Genomic DNA, 20885 nt, shown 5'->3' on the forward strand with positions numbered 1-20885 from the left:
TAGGGGCAGGTAGGTGGCACAGTATAGAACACCAGCCCTGGAGTCAGGAGTACCTGAGTTCAAATCCGGCCTCAGACACTTAACACTTACTAGCTGTGTGACCCTGGGCAAGTCACTTAACCCCAATCCTCACTAAAAAAAAAAAGTATATATCTTAAAAACAAGTATATATATATATATATATAAAACAGTTATACATATATTTAAAACAAATATACATATATTCAAAATAAGTATATTTTTAAAAACAAGTATATACATATATTAAAACAAATATCTATGTAGAAAAGTCCCTTGTAGGAGGTGGCACTTGAACGTAGCTGAAATCTTTCCTCATCCTGTATTTTCCTGATCCTGGGCCTCCTCCAGTCTCTCTGGATTTGGGAAGAGGAGGGTGGGCTGAGGTTTGGCCTCAGCTGCCTCCCTCTGACTCCCTGGTCTTGGTGACTGAAGCTTGGGACAGGCAGTCAGTCCTCCCTTTCATTTTTGGAGGCCTGCGGAAGCTTGTTGCTACCAGCAAGTGGGGACAGACTCTACTCTCCCAGCTTTTGGATCACAAGGACCTGGGCTCAGAGCTTCTTAGCCTGGCTTCCTGGCCAACTTCACCTTCTCCCTTCTGCTGTGCTGGACATCTCTCTCCCTATCAGACTAGGAGCTCCCTGGGAGTGGGAGCCACATCTCCTCCATCACTGTTGCTTTCATTCTGGGACCTCTGCGAGGATGCACGTTTTTCCTCACTCAGTGACTCCCTGTAGATCTACAAGAGGAGAAGTGGGCTGTGGGCCTCTGCATATAACTGAAGTGCCAGGTCAAGTTCTCTCTTTGCTTAAATCACCCTGGCCAAATGGAAAGTACGAGATCTGCCACTTACTAGCTGTGTGATCTTGGGCAACTCACGTTGACTCTTTAGCCTCAGTTTACTCTTTATACAATGAGGACAGTAAGAGCACCTGCCTCACAGGTTTTCTATGAAGATCAAACAAGATCACATCTGTAAAGTTATTTGCAAAGTTTAAAGTGCTTGTAGGAACAGGAGCAGCCATTGGGATTATCGGGCAGCTCATTTCACTTCAATGAAAGAGAAATCAACTGATCTGTTGATATTGAGGAGATGGCAACTGGGGGAATGATATGATGGGGAACATACCAGATAGGGGCTTAAGAGCTCTGGTATCACGCAACCTAAACACACAATAATGATAGCTAGCATTTATATATTCCTTTGTGGTTTGCAAAGTATATTATAAATATAATCTCTTTTTGTCCTTACCTTAATGCCGGGAGGTAGGTGCTATTATGATCCCCCATTTTACAGATGAGGAAACTGAGGCAGACAGCGGTTAAGAAATTTGCCCAGCATCACACAGCAAATAAGTACGTGAGGCTAGATTTGACCTCAGGTCTTCCTCACTGCACGTCCAGTGCTGTAGCCATTCCTTGTACCACCTAGCTTTCTCTACAGCTGCTCCACAACGCCTCAGGGGAACCCCTAGAACCCAAGGGGAGTTGCAGCTACCTGCCCTAGGGACCAGGACCTCCGGTGCAAATAGGGAATGGTGAGCCCCAAATTTGTATGTTTCACTCTTTTTCAAAGGGTTGTTGTGAACAAAGAGCTTTGTAAACCTTAAAGTGCTTGGGAATGTGAATTCTTATTCCCTTTGGGACTTCTAATTTTTTTGCTCTGACCAGTCTTCTTAAGTGAGGAAAGTCAGATGTCCTTTTAGTTAAACCTCACACTTGGATCCCGCCTTCCCTCCAGAGCCCTGTGATTCTTGGTCCTGGGTCCTGGGTTCAGGTCCCAGGGCAGCAGAGGAGAACAAATTCCTCAGAGCTGTGATATCTTGGCATCATAGATTTAAAGCTGATGTGGTCCTATAGAGTAAGTGGCAGAGAGAGCCTGGATTCTCTTCCAGGTTTAAATCTCACACATCTTTTTCAGTTCTAGGTGGCCTCTGCCGACAAGGGAATATGTAAAGATGGCTGGACAATTGTCTTGAAGTTCAGTTAATCAGTCAGTTAATAAGCATTCATTAAGTGCTTACTGTATGCTTGGGCACAGGGCATGTAAAGAACTGTGTATATATAAAACAGAAGGTAATCTCAAAGGAGGAGCCATCAGTGACTGGGGAGGGTTGTAGGGGAGAGAGCTAGGAAGGGCCACTTATAGAAGGGAGGCTTGGAGCTGAGCTTTGAAACCAAGGAAGCACAGAGGGGAGCTGAGGGGGCAGAAAATTTCAGACCTAGGGACAAGCAGAGTCGGGAAATAGATGGTGAAACGGAAAGGAAGCTGCCATTGCTCTATCATACAGCGCACAGATCAGCATGAGCTGGGTTTGTCCAATGTCTGGATTGTCTTTCAAAGCTGCTTCTTTAGAGATCACCAGTGTCAACCACCCACCCCTCCCCCCAGCGTAGCAACAAGGACAAAACATAATGTAAGGGCACAAATAAATGCTATCATCCCTCCAGGAAGCCCTCCCAGATTGATGAGGACGAAAGGAGCTGATTCCTCTTGCTCTTCCATCCATCCATCCATCCATCCATCCATCCATCCATCCATCCATCCATCCATCCATCCATCCATCCATCCATCCATCCATCCCCTTTGTTTAATTATTAGAACTGATTCCTGCTCCAAAGTTTTCAGTGGCTTCCCCTCCCTCCAGCACTGAGTCCCAAAGCTTCAACCTGGCATTCAAGGCTCCTTAAACTACCTCATTAGCATGGTGGCATGTTGGAAAGAGCACCGATTCTGGAATCAGAGGACCTGGGTTCAGATTCTGCTTTAGGTGCTTACTACATGCCTGACCTTGGGCAAGTCACTTAACCTTTGTGGGCCTCAGTTTCCGCAGCTGTAAAATGGGGGGGGGTCAGACTCAAGGACTCTGTGCTCCCACCCTGTTCTTTTTTTTTTTTTTTTAGTGAGGCAATTGGGGTTAAGTGACTTGCCCAGGGTCACTCAGCTAGTAAGTGTTAAGTGTTTGAGGCCGGATTTGAACTCAGGTACTCCTGACTCCAGGGCCGGTGCTCTATCCACTGCACCACCTAGCTGCCCCTCCCACCCTGTTCTAAAGCTATGGCTTTATGATCCTTGTGTCCCGGGGCTTCTCTGTTAAGCCACCTTCCTCTTCCCAGGGTGGCTTGTGTGCATACAAGCTTGGACAGGGGGTTTTATGTGTCAGAGAGTAGAAACCAGTAGGGTAGGGCTAGGTATGTCAGTGTATCTTTCAGTTTGTGCCTCCCTCTCTTTCCTTCTGCTTCCCCCCATCTCTTTCTCCCTCCTCTCCTTCCTCCCAGTAAATGATAACCACTCTCTCCTTGTCAGGCTTCCCAGACACGGTGGCCTTTGGTGGTCTGGAAAGCATTACCAACATGCTGAACACTCCCTGCAAGCTCTCCTCACCTCCTCTCCCTCCCCCCACCCTTAGGAAGGGGGGCTGCCTTCAGCCCTGGGGCCCCAGACTAGCCCTACTGACAGACGCTTGAGGGCAGCCCAGGGACCTGGCTGAGAGACGTCTGGCCTCTGAAAGCAAAAAAAAAATGTGGGATATGGAGACTCACATGATGGAAAGGAGCAGGAAAGAGAGACGTCCATCATTCCCTCGGCATGCCCCATTCCCAACTCCCCAGGCCTGCTCTGAGCTTGCTACACCTAGGGAGCAAGAAGAAAACCTAACAGTACTTAGAGCTGGGGGCTTCTGATCTAGAGATGGTGAAGGAGAGTGCCTCCTTCACTCAGCCCCCAGGACCTGGGTTTTCCTGAGAACAGCCTGCTTGCTTGCAGAAGGGTACATGGCCTCCCCCCCCCCAACCATAGTTCCTGGGCTGATTGAGGAATACAACAGTTCTTTTTTTGGGGGGTGAGGCAATTGGGGTTAAGTGACTTGCCTAGGGTCACACAGCTAGTAAGTGTCAAGTGTCTGAGGCCAGATTTGAACTCAGGTACTCCTGACTCCAGGGCCGGTGCTCTATCCACTGTGCCACCTAGCTGCCCCTGAATACAACAGTTCTTGCCATCCCATAGATCCAGATCTAGTCCCCAGATAGGGAAGCCCTAACTTCATACCATTCCTGGGGTGGGGGTAGAGACACAGACTCTGTACCCACGGTCTAGTGGGAACCTACAGGGGAAAAGTGTGGGCTAGGATCTCTTAAACTAGAGCTCAATTCTTTTTGTTTGTTTGTTTTGTTTTTTGTTTGTGTTTTTTTTTTTTTTTGTTTTTTTTTTGCGGGGCAATGAGGGTTAAGTGACTTTACCAGGGTCACACAGCTAGTAAGTGTCAAGTGTCTGAAGCCAGATTTGAACTTGGGTACCCCTGAATCCAAGGCCGGTGCTTTATCCACTGCGCCACCTAGAGTTCAATTCTTATGTCAGATTTATGCCCTAAGATGATAATTGCCAGTTGGAGAAGATTGGTTTGTCCTGCCATCAGAAGGCTTTAGTACAGGGGCAGAGGGATGGCCAGGGTGACTTCTAGAGATTCTTTCCCCCTCTTCTGACCCTTGACCTTTCACCCACATCTTTTGAGGTTATTTCTGTCTCCTCTGACCTGACCTTGCCCCACCCACTCAGTCTGCTCAGGAGGGCCCCCACCCCACTGACCTCATCATCTCTGGCAGGCTAGACTTTACTACTCTCCAGTTCTTAGCTTCCTGTTGAACAAGGGAGGGAACAGAAGGGAGAGAGTGACCCCTTCTATTACTCCTCTCTGCAAATATTTAGGAGAACTCAGACCCTGTCTTCATGGCTCCCCTGGGAGCCCCCTCCATCTCTCCCTCTGTCTACCCATGTTCCTCTGTCCTAATGTGGGAAGAGTCAACAACTGTCCCATCAGACCATGTCCAAAGACTCTGGCTTGGTATTAAAATCCCTTCACAGGTCAGCCCCAACCAGTCTTTCCATCCTTCTCCCACCATTATGCCTGGCACCGACCATAGATCATTAGGCTATACGATCTTCAGATGCAGTCGTAAGTCCTATGACGTCTTAATCACGGGACTGTGGTCTCCAGAAGGTGCCAGTGGATACCAAGGGGATGAGGAGAGCTCTCTAACTCCCTTCCATTAGTATAAAACCCATCAAGAGGGTGGGTGAGGTACAGGACATGTGGGTTTCAACTTAGGTTGGAGGTAGTAGGTCAGTGACAAAGACCGGGAGACCAGCAAGGAGAAGGAAGTCAACAGCTTGCACCCCTTGAATCACGTCCTCCCAAACTCCTGCCTAGGAAAGGGAGGAGACCAGCTCCCCCAGCCCCAGCAGCATCTACCAGGCAATCATGTTTAGTTATTAGATTCCTGAGGTGTGAGCTTCCTTCCAGGAATTCCTCTGCTCCGCCTGTCCCAGCCCCCCTCACCCTTCCCTCTCAGGCCCATAATCCCCCTCCCTATAGATTTCCTCTTCCCTGACAACAGCACCATCTGGCCAGAGAATTCTTCCGTTTTAAAGGGACTCATGGGGAGTGAGTGAGAGCTGTAGTCAGCATTTAAAGTATCCTTGGGAGGGAGGGAGGGCGTATGTGTGTTTGTGTGTGTGTGTGTGTGTGTGTGTGTGTGTGTGTGTGTGAGAGAGAGACAGAGAGAGACAGAGAGAGAGACAGAGAGACAGAGAGAGAGAGAGACAGAGACAGAGAGAGACAGAGAGAGAGACAGAGAGACAGAGAGAGAGACAGGTGGGCACTGTTCCCCTAGCATCACCACCTAGGTCAGACCATCCTCACTCAAGCTTTTTTGACAAACAGAAAGATCTCTGAGCTGGAAGAGTCCCCAGGAATCATCCCTATACTAGAATCGCCACCACAACATCCCTGCCCAGTCCAAAGGTGTAAATAGCTTGGGGCAAATGGGGCTTTGCTACAGGCTTCTGACATGGAGACAGCTTCCATCTTTCTATCCCTTAAAGTCCTGCAGAGGCATAACTTCCTGAGGGATTCTCTGGTGACACTCAGAGCCTCCTCTAGACCTACCCCTTGCTCGGAGCTACCTCCTTCTAGTCTATAAACACATATTTATTAAGCCCTGGCACTGTGTGCCAGGAACTATGATCTGAAAGCTGTGAACTCCAGAAGGTCTCCAAGAAAAAACCAACACCCCCAAAACCCAACCAACAATACCAAAAAAGCAAAACAGTGCCTGCCCTCAAGTAGCTCATATTCTAGTGGAGGGGATAATATGTACTTACATGTTACAAGTAGATGGAAGACAATCTGAGATGAGAATTTACAAAGAGTTGGAGGTGAGATGGGACTGGGAGTCTTCTGTTTTTTGTTTTTGTTTTTGCCAGGCAATGAGGGTTAAGTGACTTGCCCAGGGACACACAGCTAGTAAGTGTCAAGTTTCTGAGGCCAGATTTGAACTCAGGTCCTCCTGAATCCAGGGCTGGTATTTTATCCACTTTGCCACCTAGCTGCCCCCAGAGTTTTCTGTTCTTTTGAAAGAAGTGGGTGACTGGAAGGAAGGTGGTGCTCTTGATAGGAATTAGGAAGTCTAGAAGAGGGATGGGTTTGGGGAGAAGATAATGCATTCTTTTGATCTGTGTTAAGTTTGAAGCGTCTACAGGAAATCTAACTGGAAATGTCCAGTGGGCAACTGGATGAGAGCTTAGGAGAGACAATAGGATTGGCTACGTAGACCTGGGAATCTCCTGCATAAAGATGACCATTGGATGCATGGCAGCTGATGAGATCAACCAAGTGAATAGAAGTGAGGAAGAAGAAAAGAGAGCCAAGAGAGAGCTTTGTGATATACTCACAGTTAGCGGGTGGGACCATAGATGAAGACTGAGACTGAGGAGAGGAGCATCATGAAAATCTAGCATGGAGAGAATATTTAGGAGAAGTTCATAATGGATAGAGCCAAAGGCTTCAGAGAAGGCCAAGAGGATGAATAAAAGGCTATTCAATCCAGCAATCAGAGATCACTGTTAACTTTGGAGAGACTAGCTTCAGGTGAACAGATCAGAAGCCTGATTTAAGAAGAGGAAGTAGAGACAACAGTGTAGATGGCTTTTTCAAAGAATTTCACTAAGAGCAGAAGACAAGATATGCCATGGTTTCTGGAGAGGGCGTGTCAGGCTGTTCTTTGTCTCCATTGGCAAACCCACTGCCATCTTTTCTAACTTCTTATTAGAATGGGAGCTCCTTGTGGGAAGAGGCTTTCTCTTTTTGTATTTGTGTCTCCAGTACTTTGTGTAGCATCTGGCACTAGTAAGCAATAGATGCTTTCATTCCCTGACTCATCCTTTCATTTATGGTGGTAGCAAGCTGTTCCCACTCTCTACCCCTGCTCCCACCCACCCTTAGCTCAAATGATGTAATGATAGTAAGAGACAGATGACAGAGATAATTAGGTCTTAATATGTTAAATAAAAAGCAAATCATTATCTATAACTTGCTTTTCCCATATAAAGTGTTAAGATCTTTCCCTGAAGAAACTGGAAGGGCGATTCCCTTTTGGCTGACAAAACATCGAATAAGTCCCTTTTGGTCTTTAAAAAGTTTGCTAGCCTTGGAACAATGACACATGGGAGCAATTTTTCTTTCTCCTCCATCTACTCGCATCTGCCACAGAGCATTCCTGCAGGCAGAGATAACTACCCCTGCATCCAGCCCAGAAGAGAAGGAGAGAGTTAGGACAAGGAAACTGCTTCAAGGAGCGTGACCCCTGGCAGTTGAGAAGAGAGTCAGCCAGGAAGCCCTTAGAAGTTGGGGGCTTGACCTTGTCTTACAGATGAAGCGAGTGAAGCCCGTGGGTGCAGTGGAAAGAACCCTAGTTCTGAAGTCCGAGGATGTGGGTTCCTACTGTGTGTCCTTGGGGATGTCGCTTAAGTCTCCTGGGCCTCGGTTTCCTTATTTGCATAATGGGGATGGGGAGTTGGGCTGGATGGCTTCCAGTTCCATGTCTATGGTCCCAGTCTAAGACTCTGAGAGGCCTGGGGCAGCTAGATGGTGCAGTGGTAAAACAGTGGCCCTGGATTCAGGAGTACCTGAGTTCAAATCCGGCCTCAGACACTTGATGCTTACTAGCTGTGTGACCCTGGGCAAGTCACTTAACCCTCATTGCCCTGCAAAAACAACAACAACAAAAACAAAAAAACCCCAAAGGTATTACATGAATTTTGGGGGCATCTAGGTGGCACAGTGGATAAAGCACCGACCTTGGATTCAGGAGTACCTGAGTTCAAATCCGGCCTCAGACACTTGACACTTACTAGCTGTGTGACCCTGGGCAAGTCACTTAACCCTCATTGCCCCGCAAAAAAAAAGACTCTGAGAGGCCAAATGTGTCCAAGGTCACACAAACGAGCAATAATAATGGCAGAATTTTAATCCCTGCTCTCTGACCCCAGTTCCCATGATCTTTCTACTATTCCATCTTGTAGCTAGAGGTACATCCTGGCTGGCCAGCCCCAGGCCGGCTTCCTTTGGATGAAGACCACAGGGTAAATCTTTCTGGTGTCTGAGCCAGATGTCTCTGTAGCTGGAGCAGACCGAGGCTCCCCCAGATGAGAAATGAGTGGATACCCGCCAGCTCTCCTGAAATAGGGAAGCTCCAGCTCACTCCTAAATACTTGGGGAGTTTGGCCTCCTGAGGGAATCCCAGGGTGGTAAGAGGTGTGGGGACCTCTGTCATTTGTATGTCTCTGGGGTTTTGGACCCAATCTAAGACCAAGGGGTTGGTGTTGTCAGAGGAATGCATTCAGCTAATAGGAACCTCTGAGATCATCTTCATCTAAGGAGAGTGGAAAGGGATTGGGAGTCAGAGGGTCTGGCTTCAAAACCCAGTTCTGCCATTTACTAGTCACATGATCTTGGGCAAGTCCTTTACTGAATGAATGAATGAATGAGTGAATGAATGAATGAATGGAAGAGCATTTGTTAAGTGCTTACCATATTCTAAGGGTAGGGAGGTGAATAGAAAAGACAGACAGTGCCTGCTCCCAGGGAGCTCCCATTCTAATGGGAGGGGACAACACATAGGGAAGGGTTCAGGTGCAAGTCACATGGAAAGGTCCCATGGTCCTTAGGGTGTAGTGGCAGCACACGGTCTTGTATTGTCTTTATTGTCATTCCCACTGATCACATCACCTCAGCTTCTGGTGGTGACCCACCTGCCAGCACCAAGGACTGCAGTGGTGAGCATGACCTTTTCTGGATCTTGAGCAGCTGTGGCTGATATGCTTCTGTGTAGCACAAACAGAAGCAGTTGCCAGGCTGCGTTTCCATGGTGTTTGCTTCCTGGATGATGCTTCTGAATCTGGGCTGGAAGAGGGGCTTTGGTATTCCCATGGCTCTTGGGTTCAGGGTCCTGGGATGCCTCCCTTGGGTTCTGAGCAGAGGTGGTGGTGGGTTTGACTTGCCTGGCACCTGCTGCCTCCTTGGTGCCTTGACGATTCAGCTAAGCTGGCTTGTCTGCTCCCCCCCCCATGCCCCCTCCTTCTTCCTCCACAGCAGTTGTTTCCAGGGATGAGGTGGGGGCTGGACTTGAAGCAATAATGGCGACCTGGTTGGTGGTGCCCTGCCTGGGGCTCTGGGTCTTACTGCCCACAGGTGGCTGTTGGTGGTGGTGGTGGTGGCAAGGAAGGGGGGCTCCTTCACAGCCTCATCTCTAAAGCGAGGAGGTTGGACTAGATTCCTGCTAGGGCTTCCCTGGATCTAGGGTGCTAATCCAACACCCTCCTGCAGATGAGTAGAAGGAGGCTTCCCTCCTGTGTCATCTTATCCTCCCCATGTGGTCCCTTCCTATTCTAATGCTTTCTCCTGTGATTCATGATCGCCTCTCAAGTCCCCATCCTAAATTCAGCTCAAGCCCAGAAAAGGATTCTGGGCACAGTCAATACCCTTCTCTTCCCACCTTCTAAAACCACTCTTCCTCACTGTGAACACACTGGTACCCAAAGTCTCCAGAGTTCCCTGAGCATCAGGATCCAGCTTCCCTCCCTCTCTGTCTGCTTCCCTCACATCCACTCCAACCCCACCCCTTCCCTCCTTCTGCATCCCAGTGTGAGTGCAAGCTAGAAGAATGGGATGGGACGGCAGCACCCCCTAGAGGCAGCTGGAATCTCTGCACCTTCAGTGTGAATGGACAAGTGAGCCAGGGTGGGACAGACTCACAGCATCTCAGAGCTGTAGGGGCTCTCCCAGGACATGGAGTCTGTCTTGGATCTGTCCAAGAATCCTTTCTCCAAGCATTCCCGAGCAGTGACTTGTGGCCTTTGCCTGAAGAGCTCAATGGTAGGGAGCACACTCTCTCCCCAGCAAGGAGATTCATTCATTTGCTCAGCATGCATTCATTATATGCCTGCTGTGTACCAGACAGTGGGCTACCGTGCTGAGGATTCTTAGGCCAAAGTAAACAGTCCTTGATTTTTAGGAACTTATGTCCTATTGGGGGGGGGTGTGTGGAAGAACTATATCTACACAGAAAAATAAACACCTAATGAATGCAAGGAGATAGGAGACAGTCATCCTGTCCAAGATTTTGGAGATGAGCTTTCAAGATAACAAGGGACTCTGTGAGGGAGAGGTGAGAGGAAGTGCATTCTAGCATGAAGGACATGTCACCTGTGCCAAGGCCTGGAGGCTGAAGATGGAATAGGGGCCTCAGGACAGAGGCCAGATTGGCTGCAATGTTGGGTTTGTGAAGGAGAGTAATTCCATTTTTGGATAGCCCTAACTGGGTGATGCAGTAGATAGAGGGCCAAGTCTGGAGGCAGGAAGACTCCTCTTCCAGAGTGCAAATCTAGCCTCAGATAGATACTAGCTGTGTGACCCTAGGCAAGTCACTTGACTCTGTTTGCTTTAGTTTCTCCGTCTGTAAAATGAGTTGGAGAAAGAAATGGCAAACTACTCCAGGAGCTTTGCCAAGAAAACCTCAAATGGGGGGAGAGCTGGACATAACTAAAAATGACCAAACAACAAGAAGAACCTTTATGAATTACATGGTACCTTAGTTGGCCCCTGTGCAACTTCTAGTTACTGTTCTTGGTTCTGCCGTCCAGAGCCAGGCAGAATAAGATAAATTCCTATTTCATATGACAGGCCTTCAAATACTTGAACTTAATGTTCACTAGGTATGTGCAAGATACTGGAAGTCATTGTTCAAGGCTTAACATCCTTGGTTTCCTTCCAGTGATCCTCCCATGGCATGACCTTTGGGTCCCTTTACCACTCTGGCCTGAAATCTCTGGTTCCATTCTAGCTTGTTAGGGTCCTTCTGGGAGGTCCCCAGCCTTGGCTCCCAGAAGCTCTTTGGATTTGACTTCTATTGAAACCATTGTTCCCCAATCCCATTTCTCACTGGATCGCCACTCCTGCCTTCCAAGCCCCAGTGACACTGAAATAAAGTCACATGCATTTACTTAAAACAAAATGCAAGATAAGTATCAAACCTTTAAAACTACAAAGCAAATACTCCTGCCATCACTTCCCAAGCTGAAGAAACACAGTAGCTTGTGTTATTGTGTTTACTAAATACTGTTGCTGAATCATTTTTAAGTCATATCTGACTTTTTGTGACCCCATTTGGGCTTTTCTTGGCAAAGATGCTGGAATAGTTTGCCATTTCCTTCTCTGGCATATTTTATAGATAAGGAAACTGAGGCAAACAGGGTGAAGTGACTTGCCCAGGGTTACATAACTGGTAAGTGTCTGAGGCCAGATATGAATTTAGGAAGATGAATGTTCCTGACTGTGCACTATGGCACTACCTGACTGTCTAATTACTAAACACTGGTAACCACCTAATGTTGAGATGTGGAGGAAGGCTTCTAGTTTGTCCTTGGAGGGAATGCCCACATGCACATGAGCCATTGAAGTCTTGAAGTAAGTGTCTAGTGTGTCATTTGAAAATGGGTACAAGAATACCATCTCTCAGTTTTGGTTTCTTCATCTACAAAATGGGCAAAATAATGCCCCGTACCTCACAGGGTTGTGATGATCAAATGAAATATCAGGTATAAAGTATAACTCAAAGCTTATAAAGCACCTTAGAAATATTAGTTATTGTTTTGTTATTATTCTGTGATTTCTCTGACTTGGAATTTGGTGCTTGTTACAGTAAACCATGTTGGTTTTCCTCTGGGACAGTGGCATTCATCATCAAGGCCACTTGGCCATTGAAGTGAGTAGGTCCTGATTTGAACTTTAAATGGAAGGTTCAGTGGATAGAGTGCCCCACTTAAAGTTAGGAAGGCTCATCTTCAGGCCTTCAAATCTGGCCCCAGACACTTACTAGCTGTGTGACCTTGGGCAAATCACTTAACCTTGTTTGCCCTAGTTCCTCATCTGGGCTGGAGAGGGAAATGGCAAACCCCATCACTCTCTTTGCCAAGAAAACCCCAAATGGGGTCATGAAGACTCAAACATACTGAAATGACTGGAAACAACAAAGTAAAATTAGCTTCTTTAAGAGGCAGTGAGGAGCTGTGGGTTCCCTGCTCCTAAGGGACCCACTCACCCCGGCCAGGCCGAGGCTCCGGCCGGGAAAGGGTCACGTGGGCTTGGGGTTCTGGGCCAACCTTTACCCCCGAGTCTTTTCCTGCCACACCAGGTTCTGGTGATCGACGGGCGGGGTCATCTCCTGGGCCGCTTGGCGGCCATCGTGGCCAAACAAGTCCTCCTGGGGCAGAAGGTGTTCTCAGTTCGCTGCGAAGGCATCAACATCTCAGGAAACTTCTACCGGAACAAGCTGAAATACCTGGCCTTCCTCCGAAAGCGAATGAACACAAACCCTTCAAGAGGCCCTTATCACTTCAGAGCCCCCAGCCGCATTTTCTGGAGGACTGTGAGAGGGATGCTTCCCCACAAGACCAAGCAAGGTCAGGCTGCCTTGGAACGCCTTAAGGTGTTCGATGGCATTCCCCCACCCTATGACAAGTGGAAATGAATGGTTGTCCCCGCTGCTCTCAAAGTGGTCAGACTGAAGCCAACTAGAAAGTTTGCTTATCTGGGGAGCCAGGCCCACGAGGTTGGCTGGAAGTATCAGGCAGTGACTGCTAAGATCCATTATAGAAAGAAAAAGAAGCCCACGAAACTGCGCAAGCAAGCTGAGAAGAATGTGGAAGGCAAAAGACACAAATACACAAAGGTGCTGAAGAAACACGGGCTGCTGGAGTGAGTCCAATAAAGTCTGTCCTCTACGGCAAACCCCCCCCCAAAACCCAAAACCCAAAACCAAAAAGAAACCAAAAACAAACAAGAAAAGAGGCAGCGACTTCCTTTTTTTTGGAGGCCTTCAATGACAGGTAGGGCCACTTTTTTGTGCGTGTGCACATTGTGTTTTGTTTTTTTCTGTGTAGGTTATGTGACTCACAAGGAGGGAGAAATAGATATTTCTAGAATCTCCTTCCCTTCCCCCTCCCACCCCACCTCCCCTTCTCCAAGGGACACTGATTTCTGCCAAGAGAGGAAGTAGGAAGTTGGGGCCAGAGGCTAGCACCTCTGCTCTCCTCGTAGAAAGGGGGCGCTTGGCTAGAACTATTTCTATCTGCTCTTTTAAATATTGTAATAATAATAGCTGGGGCAGCTAGGTGGCACAGTGGATAGAGCACCAGCCCTGGAGTCAGGAGTACCTGAATTCAAATCTGGTCTCAGACACTTAACACTTACTAGCTGTGTGACCCTGGGCAAGTCACTTAACCCGAATTGCCTCACTAAAAAAGAAAAAAAATAATAATAGCCAATATTTATAGAGCACTTACTATTTGTCAGGCACTGTGCCAAGCCCTTTACAATTCTTATCTCACTTGATCCTTACAACAGCACTGGGAGGCAGGTGCTATTAATATCCTCATTTTACAGATGAGGAAATGAGGCAAACAGGAGTCAAGTGACTTGTCCAGGGTCACACGGCTAGTAACTATCTGAAGTGGGATTTGAACTTAGGTCTTATACCCACAGGGCTACCTAATTTAGGGGAAGTAAGTTTTAGGTTCAAGCTGTGCTCCTGCTCACTGTTTCTTTGTGGAGCAGTGTCCCAAGCTATGTATCTGAGGCTCAGACTCCTATGAGATACTAATTCCATAATGAGTATATAGCAAATAGAGAGCAAACCCATGTATCTAAACAGATAGCAAACAGAAATCAGAGGAAGAATACACATGAGAGTATATGCCAGACAATGCACAGAGCGAATGAGCTCTCTGTGAGTGAAAAAGCTCAGTTGGAGAGAGACAGAGAAAGGGAGACAGACATGGAGAGAGACAGAGAGACAGAGAGACAGACAGAGACAGAGAGAGAGAGAACCAAATATAATGAGATTCCTTTCCAGTATAGGTTGAACTAGATGGTGGCTGGGGTCCCTTCCAAGCCTCCAATTCTATGAGACAGGAACTCTACGGTAAAGGGAGAGAACCACCCTTATCATTTACAAAGTGAATATACTTAGGACAGTTGGCCCTGACAGAGAAAATGGGCTGGGGGTGGGCGGCGCATGGTAGGATCCAGGGAAAGAAGTTATAGAGGCTCCCAGGAAGGATAGAGTCAGCCCAAGGGAGGAATCTTTGATTGATAATGATGACAGAGGGGCAGCTAGGTGGCACAGTGGATAGAGCACTGGCCCTGGAATCAGGAGTACCTGAGTTCAAATCCAGCCTCAGACACTTAACACTTACTAGCTGTGTGACCCTGGGCAAGTCACTTAACCCCAATTGCCTCACTAAAAAAAAAAAAAGGACTGTGGATAATGATTAAGGTCTGCAAAATACTTTACATATATCATATTATCTCATTTGATCCTTACAACAACCCTGGGAAATTGGTGCAATCATCATTGTCTTTTACAGGTAAGAGGTAAAATGACTCGTATGTCACAGAGCCAGTAAGTGTCTGAAGCAGGATGTGAACTCCATTCTTCCCCCCACTCTACACTATCCATTGCACCATCTAGATGCTCCTGAAATAAGAAAGTCTCATTTGGGGAGCCCATAGCCAGAAAGCAGGTTCTGAAAGAGGCTGAGAATTCTGCTAATCCTCCTTCAAATGAGAAACCTGAGAGTTTGGCCTAACATCCTCACAGGCCAGAGTTGGACTGGATCCGATTCTATTTTTGGTCTTTAATGGAGGGACATCCAATGGTGAATTCCACAGTCAGCATGGATGCCAGTGCATGTATGAAGTGAGGGATGGAATGGGGGGCTCAGAATCTCATGATCTTTGGAGGGGGGCAACTTGTGGCTAGACTGCACACGCCCAGAGCAAGGGCTCCATGCACTGTAGTCTTGCCTAAGTTTCTGGGCTCTACTGTATTTTCTCTGTTTTCCTTCAAAGCTTACCTTCAGCATGATCAGATTTGACCAGAGATAAGAGAGGAAAAGGCCTGACATTGCAAACAGGGCAGATGAGAGAGCAGAGGGCCCTGAGCAGTTGGTTCAGGTTGTTTTATGTCCCTGAAGAGTGTGGGTGAGGCCAGGGAAGATCAAAGGATGACAGCCTAGAATAGGGAAGGCCAGGACAGCTGGGAATGCTGACGCAGCGGAGCTGATGAGAAGAGCCATTCTTCACATGTGGGCAAATCACTTCCTCTCCTTGGCATAAGTTTCCTTATTAATAAGATACTCGGGTTAGCACATATCAGGGATTCTTAGCCCACAAACTTAAAAATATTTTGATAACTATATTTCAATGTACTATAGTGGATTTCCTTTGTCACCCTGCATATTTTATACATTTAAAAATATTGTACTCAGAAGGGCTCCAAAGACTTCCACAGACTGCCAAAGGGGTCCAAGATACACAAAAGGGTAAGAATCTCTGGGTTGGTTGATTTCCAAGGTCCCTTGTAAATGATGGTATTTTTAAAAAAATTTTTATTCTGAATAGAATTTTATTTTCCAAAATATATGTAAAAAACAAAATTTTAACATCAATTTTTAAAAAACTTTGTGTTCCAACTTCTCTCCCCCCCTCCATTTCCACCCCCCACCCACAAGAACTCAATCAATTCAAAATAAGTTATACATGAGTAGTCATGGAAAAATTCCCATATTAGCTAGTTGTGAGAGAAAACAGTGAAAAAACCCAAAACTTCAGATTAAGGAATTGTCAAAGAGGAAATGAAAAAAAAATTGAAATGTGCTTCCATCTGTTTTCAGATACTATCAGTTCTTTCTCTGCAGATGGGCTGCAATCTTCATAAGTCCCTCAGGGTTACATTGGATCATTGCCTTGCTGAAAACAACCACTTGCTTCCCAGCAGATCATCCCCCACTATTGCTGTTATTTTGTATATAGTACATTTCACTCTGCTTCAGCTCATGTAGGTCTCTCCAGGTTTTCCCCATAGCATCCTGTTCATCACAACCTCTATATCAACCTTACGCTTGACAGAGAATCTTCTTCACAAAAGCCCGGCAAAGTAGGTACCATACATTTTGCCATTATAATCAATCATCATAACTATTTCCCTCCATTCCACTCCCTTCCCATGACATTTACTCTATCTTCTTTTTACCTATTCCTCCTCAGAGGTGTTTTACTTCTATACTCTCCCTCACTCTGCACTCCCTTTTTTCATCCTTCCTTCCTTGTCCTCTTCCCCTCCTATTTTCCTGCAGGGTTAAATAGATTGCTCCTCCCAACTGGGTATGAAAGCTATTCCCTCCATGAGCCCACTCCAATGAGATCAGGGTCTCTGAGCTAATTCTGTGTTCTAAATTTTTCCTCCTCCCTCCCTCCTCAACCCTTCCTATGAGATCAAGCAATTCAATATGTCATACTGGTGCAGTCATGCAGAACATCTTCATTTTCCTTGAAAGTGTTTTGCTTTTTACTGCTCTCTCCCCCAATCTGCCCATTCCTCCTTCCCTTCTCCCCCCCCCCCCCCGCTTTTCTCCCTTCCTCCCCCCAGGGAAAAAGTATATTACTATACCTACTTGAGTATGTGTTAGTCCTTCTTTGGAGCCAATTCTGATGATATTAAGGTTCACTCACTCCCCAACTCCTTCCCCCTCTTCTATTCTCCTCCATAAGCTTTCTTCTTGTTTTCTTCATGTGAAATACCTCTCTCCAGACCATCTCTCCCCTTCTCCTTCCCCCAGTTTATTCCTCCTACACCTCAACCCTATTTTAATGATGTCATCATGGATTAGCTAGGTGGCACAGTGGACAAAGCACCAGCCCTGGATCCAGGAGGCCCCCCAAGCTCAGATCCAGCCCCAGACATAAGACACCCCTCCCCATCTGCCCCACAAAGAACAAAACATAAATGCTTTACAGATATCATCCCTTCATATTCAGTTCAGACCTGTCTTCTGTGAATTTCTTGTGAATAATTTTTGTCTTGTCTTGTTTTGTTTTTTGGTGAGGCAACCAGGGCCAAGCGACTTGCCCAGGGTCACACAGCTATTAATTGTCAAGTGTCTGAGGTCACACCTGAGCTCAGGTTCTCCTGAGTCCCGGGCCGGCGCTCCATCCACTGCACCACCCAGCTGTCCATGAATTTCTTACTGAGATAGTTCTTATGATTTTAAAGTATTATCTTCCCATGTAGGAATGTAAACAGTTTGATCTTTTAATATCCCTCATGAAGTCTTTTTCCTGTTTACCTTTTTATGCTTCTCCAGGATCTTGTATTTGAAAGTCAAATTTTCTATTCAGTTCAGGTCTTTTCATCACAAATGCTTGAAAGACCTCTTTCTCATTGAAATCCCATTTTTGCCTCTGAAAAATTATACTCGGTTTTGCTGGGTACGTGATTTTTGGCTGAAGTCCCAGTTCCTTTGCTCTCTGGAATATCATATTCCATGCCCTTCGGTCATTTAATGTAGAAGCTGCTAGATCTTGCTTTATCCTTATTGGAGCTCCACAGTATTTGAATTCCTTTTTTCTAGCAGCTTGCAGTATTTTCTCCTTGACCTGGGAGTTATGGAATTTGGCTATAATATTCCTGGAGGTTTTCCTTTTGGGATCTCTTTCAGGAGGTGATCGGTGGATTCTTTCAATTTCTATTTTAGCTTCTGCTTCTAGAATATCAGGGCAATTTTCCCTCACAATCTCTTGGAGGATGGTGTCTAAGCTTTTGTTTTGGTCATGGTTTTCAGGTAGTCCAACGATTTTCAAATTCTCTCTCCTAGATTTATTTTCTAGGTCAGCTGTTTTTCCAAGGAGATATTTCACACTGCCCTCTATTTTTTCATTCAATTGGATTTGCTTTACTATGTCTTGGTTTCTCATAAAGTCACTAGCTTCCATTTGTTCAATCCTAATTCTTAGGCAGTTATTTTCATCAGACAGTTTTTAAATCTCCTTTTCCATTTGGCTTTTCAAACTGTTGACTTTTTTCTCATGACTCTCCTGCATCACTCTCATTTCCCTTTCCATTCTTTCCTCCTTTTCTCTACATCTTCTTTCTAATTCTCCTAATTTCTCTTCAAAGTCCCTTTTGAGAGCTTCCATGGCCTGAGACCAGTTCATATTTTTCTTGGAAGCTTTGGATGTTGGAGCTTTGACCCTGTTATTATCTTCTTCTTCTGAGGTTGTATTGTGGTCTACCTTACCCCCAAAGAAGTTTTCGATGGTCTTCTGCTTTCTCTGCCTGCTCATCCAGGCTTACTATTTCTTGGCTTTGAACTCCTTCTTTAAGTGTGGCGGTGCTTCCAGGGCACACTGTTCAAGCTACAGCGTGGCCTGGGGGATGGTTGGGCTTCTTCTCAGCCTTCCTGGCCTCTCTTTCATTTGATTTTAAACTCTCCACTGGTGTGTGTGTGTGTGGGGGGGGGCGGGGTGGGGTTGCTTCTTGGCTCCACTCCTGTTCTCAGCTTCAGAGGTCCCAAGTGTTTTGGGTTGAGGGGGGGCAGGCTTTAATCTCACCTGGCCTGTTCTCAGGTCCGGAGATAACCTCAGGCCTATTTACTAAGAAACCAACCAGCAAAGCTTTCTGTGGTGTGGTTCTCAGCTTCTGATGAGACTGCTCCCCTGCTCCCCTCCCCCACCTGGGTCTCCCACACTCAGGATTTTTTCCTGGTTGCCTGCTGGGGTGGGACAGTTGAATCCTTTCCCCCCAATCCACTGGTACCCCTGCACTTACCCCTCCCCCCCCAGGCTAGCCGTTCAGTCCGACTGCGCGCTCAGTTCCAGAAGACACCGGTGCTGCAGCCGATTCAGAGGCACTGGGGCAAATTCCTCTGGCGGGTGTCTGGTGTGTTGGCCCGATTGTGGGGTTAGGCTTTATTCGTGGCCCAGCACAGCCCCCTGAAATCTATCTGTAGCTGGAGAAAACTCTCAGCCTGTATTTTTGTGTGTTTTTCTGCCCCAAGAGTTCTTTTATTGCTATTTTTGGGGTTATTGTATCAGAAGACCTGTGAGCTTAATGTCTTTCCTCCGCCATCTTGGTTCTGCCCCAGAATGTAAATGATGGTATTTGATGACAAAATTTTATCTTCCTAGGTGATCAGGAATTTCTTTCTTAAAAAAAAAAAGCATTCATTCATTTGCTGCTTTATTTATTTTTCCATCCATCCATCCACCCATCTTTCCATCTGTCTGTCTATCTCTCCAATGAATGAGTTCAAAGGGGGCTTCTTGGTAAAGCATTCAGCTTCTCAAAATGGGTACTGAAGTGGTGTTCTGCACAAAGAACACTGCATGTGGAGTCAGAGGAACTGACTTGGCTACTACTTATTTCTCATACGACCTTGGACAGTTATTTTCTCTCTTTTTGCCTCAACTTTTCTCCTCTGTCAGATGATGAGGTTGGATTCTATGGCCTTTAGAATCCTTTCCAGGTCTCAATCTTATGATCCAAAGACTTCCTTCCTCTTCCCAACCTCTGGATTGAAGCTGGTGAGGATGGATGAAGCAACATTTTTCCAAATTGGCTCCTCCCATACATGTTCCCCTGAAAGGCTTCCTAGGTGAGGCCGAATTAGCTGGATCTGCTGGATGGCTTGTGCAGGAAAAGGAAGGGGGCATCATTTGGGGCTGGGGACTAAGGAAGTACATGTGATACTCAGTTGATATTTTGGTTATTTTTTGCTGAACTGCTATTTCTCTCTCTCCTCTCTTTCTTGTTCTTGTTTCTCTCTCTCTCTCTTATTATTTGTCACAAGGGACAAGTTCCTGGGGAAAAACAAAACACCCATGAACTTGCCATCACACACATCCATGTTCAGAAAGTATGAAATTCTCTTCTCTGATCAGTCTTTTATCTTTCCACCTCTTTATCTGCCTTGGAATCCCAAACCCCGTTCTTCATCTTCGCCGTTACCTCCAATCCTTTGACCCCTTGGTTTTTCCCCAGGCCGTTACCCCTGCACTGGCTACAGTCTTCTTCCTTCCTCATTTGACAACCTAGTGAACCAGTTCAGCTCAACACTGTCCTCTTCTCTCCAGTCCCTGGCCCCTCTATCACTGATCTTTCCCTCTAGGCCTCAGATTTGGATTTTTGCCGCCATCCTCTGCCTTCACTCATGTTGCTAAATGGAAACTGTGACAGCTATGTCCGCTACAAATTTGTTATAATCTCAGCTGGGCTCTTGTGGTTGTGAGGTAATCCTTTAGTATCTCCCTGATCGATTTGCTACAATTGTGACTTGTGACTGCTACAATTCGCTATATTGTGGGGGACTCCTATCCACCACCACGGCTTTCCCAAGCCTTTTTTATTTTTTATTTTTTTTGGTGAGGCAATTGGGGTTAAGTGACTTGCCCAGGGTCACACAGCTAGTAAGTGTTAAGTGTCTGAGGCCGGATTTGAACTCAGGTCCTCCTGAATCCAGGGCCAGTGCTTTATCCACTGCACCATCTAGCTGCCCCTCCCCAAGCCTTTTTGTTCCTCCCTAAATCTCCCATGGCTCCCCCTCCTAGTTGAGAACTAACCTTGAATCATATCTCACTGAAAAAGTGGAGGCCATTTTGATGAGAGTTCTCTTGCTCCACCCCTTCCTCATCTCC

The 20885-nt window shown here is 46.5% G+C and overlaps 1 pseudogene; it reads left to right on the plus strand.

Moving 5' to 3' along the window:
- The first annotated feature begins 6665 nt into the window (after nt 1-6665).
- LOC122739600 lies at nt 6666-13113 on the plus strand (annotated as a pseudogene).
- The last annotated feature ends 7772 nt before the right edge of the window (nt 13114-20885 follow it).

This window comes from Dromiciops gliroides, chromosome 2 (assembly GCF_019393635.1).
Source record: "Dromiciops gliroides isolate mDroGli1 chromosome 2, mDroGli1.pri, whole genome shotgun sequence".
Classification (NCBI taxonomy): Eukaryota; Metazoa; Chordata; class Mammalia; order Microbiotheria; family Microbiotheriidae; genus Dromiciops; species Dromiciops gliroides.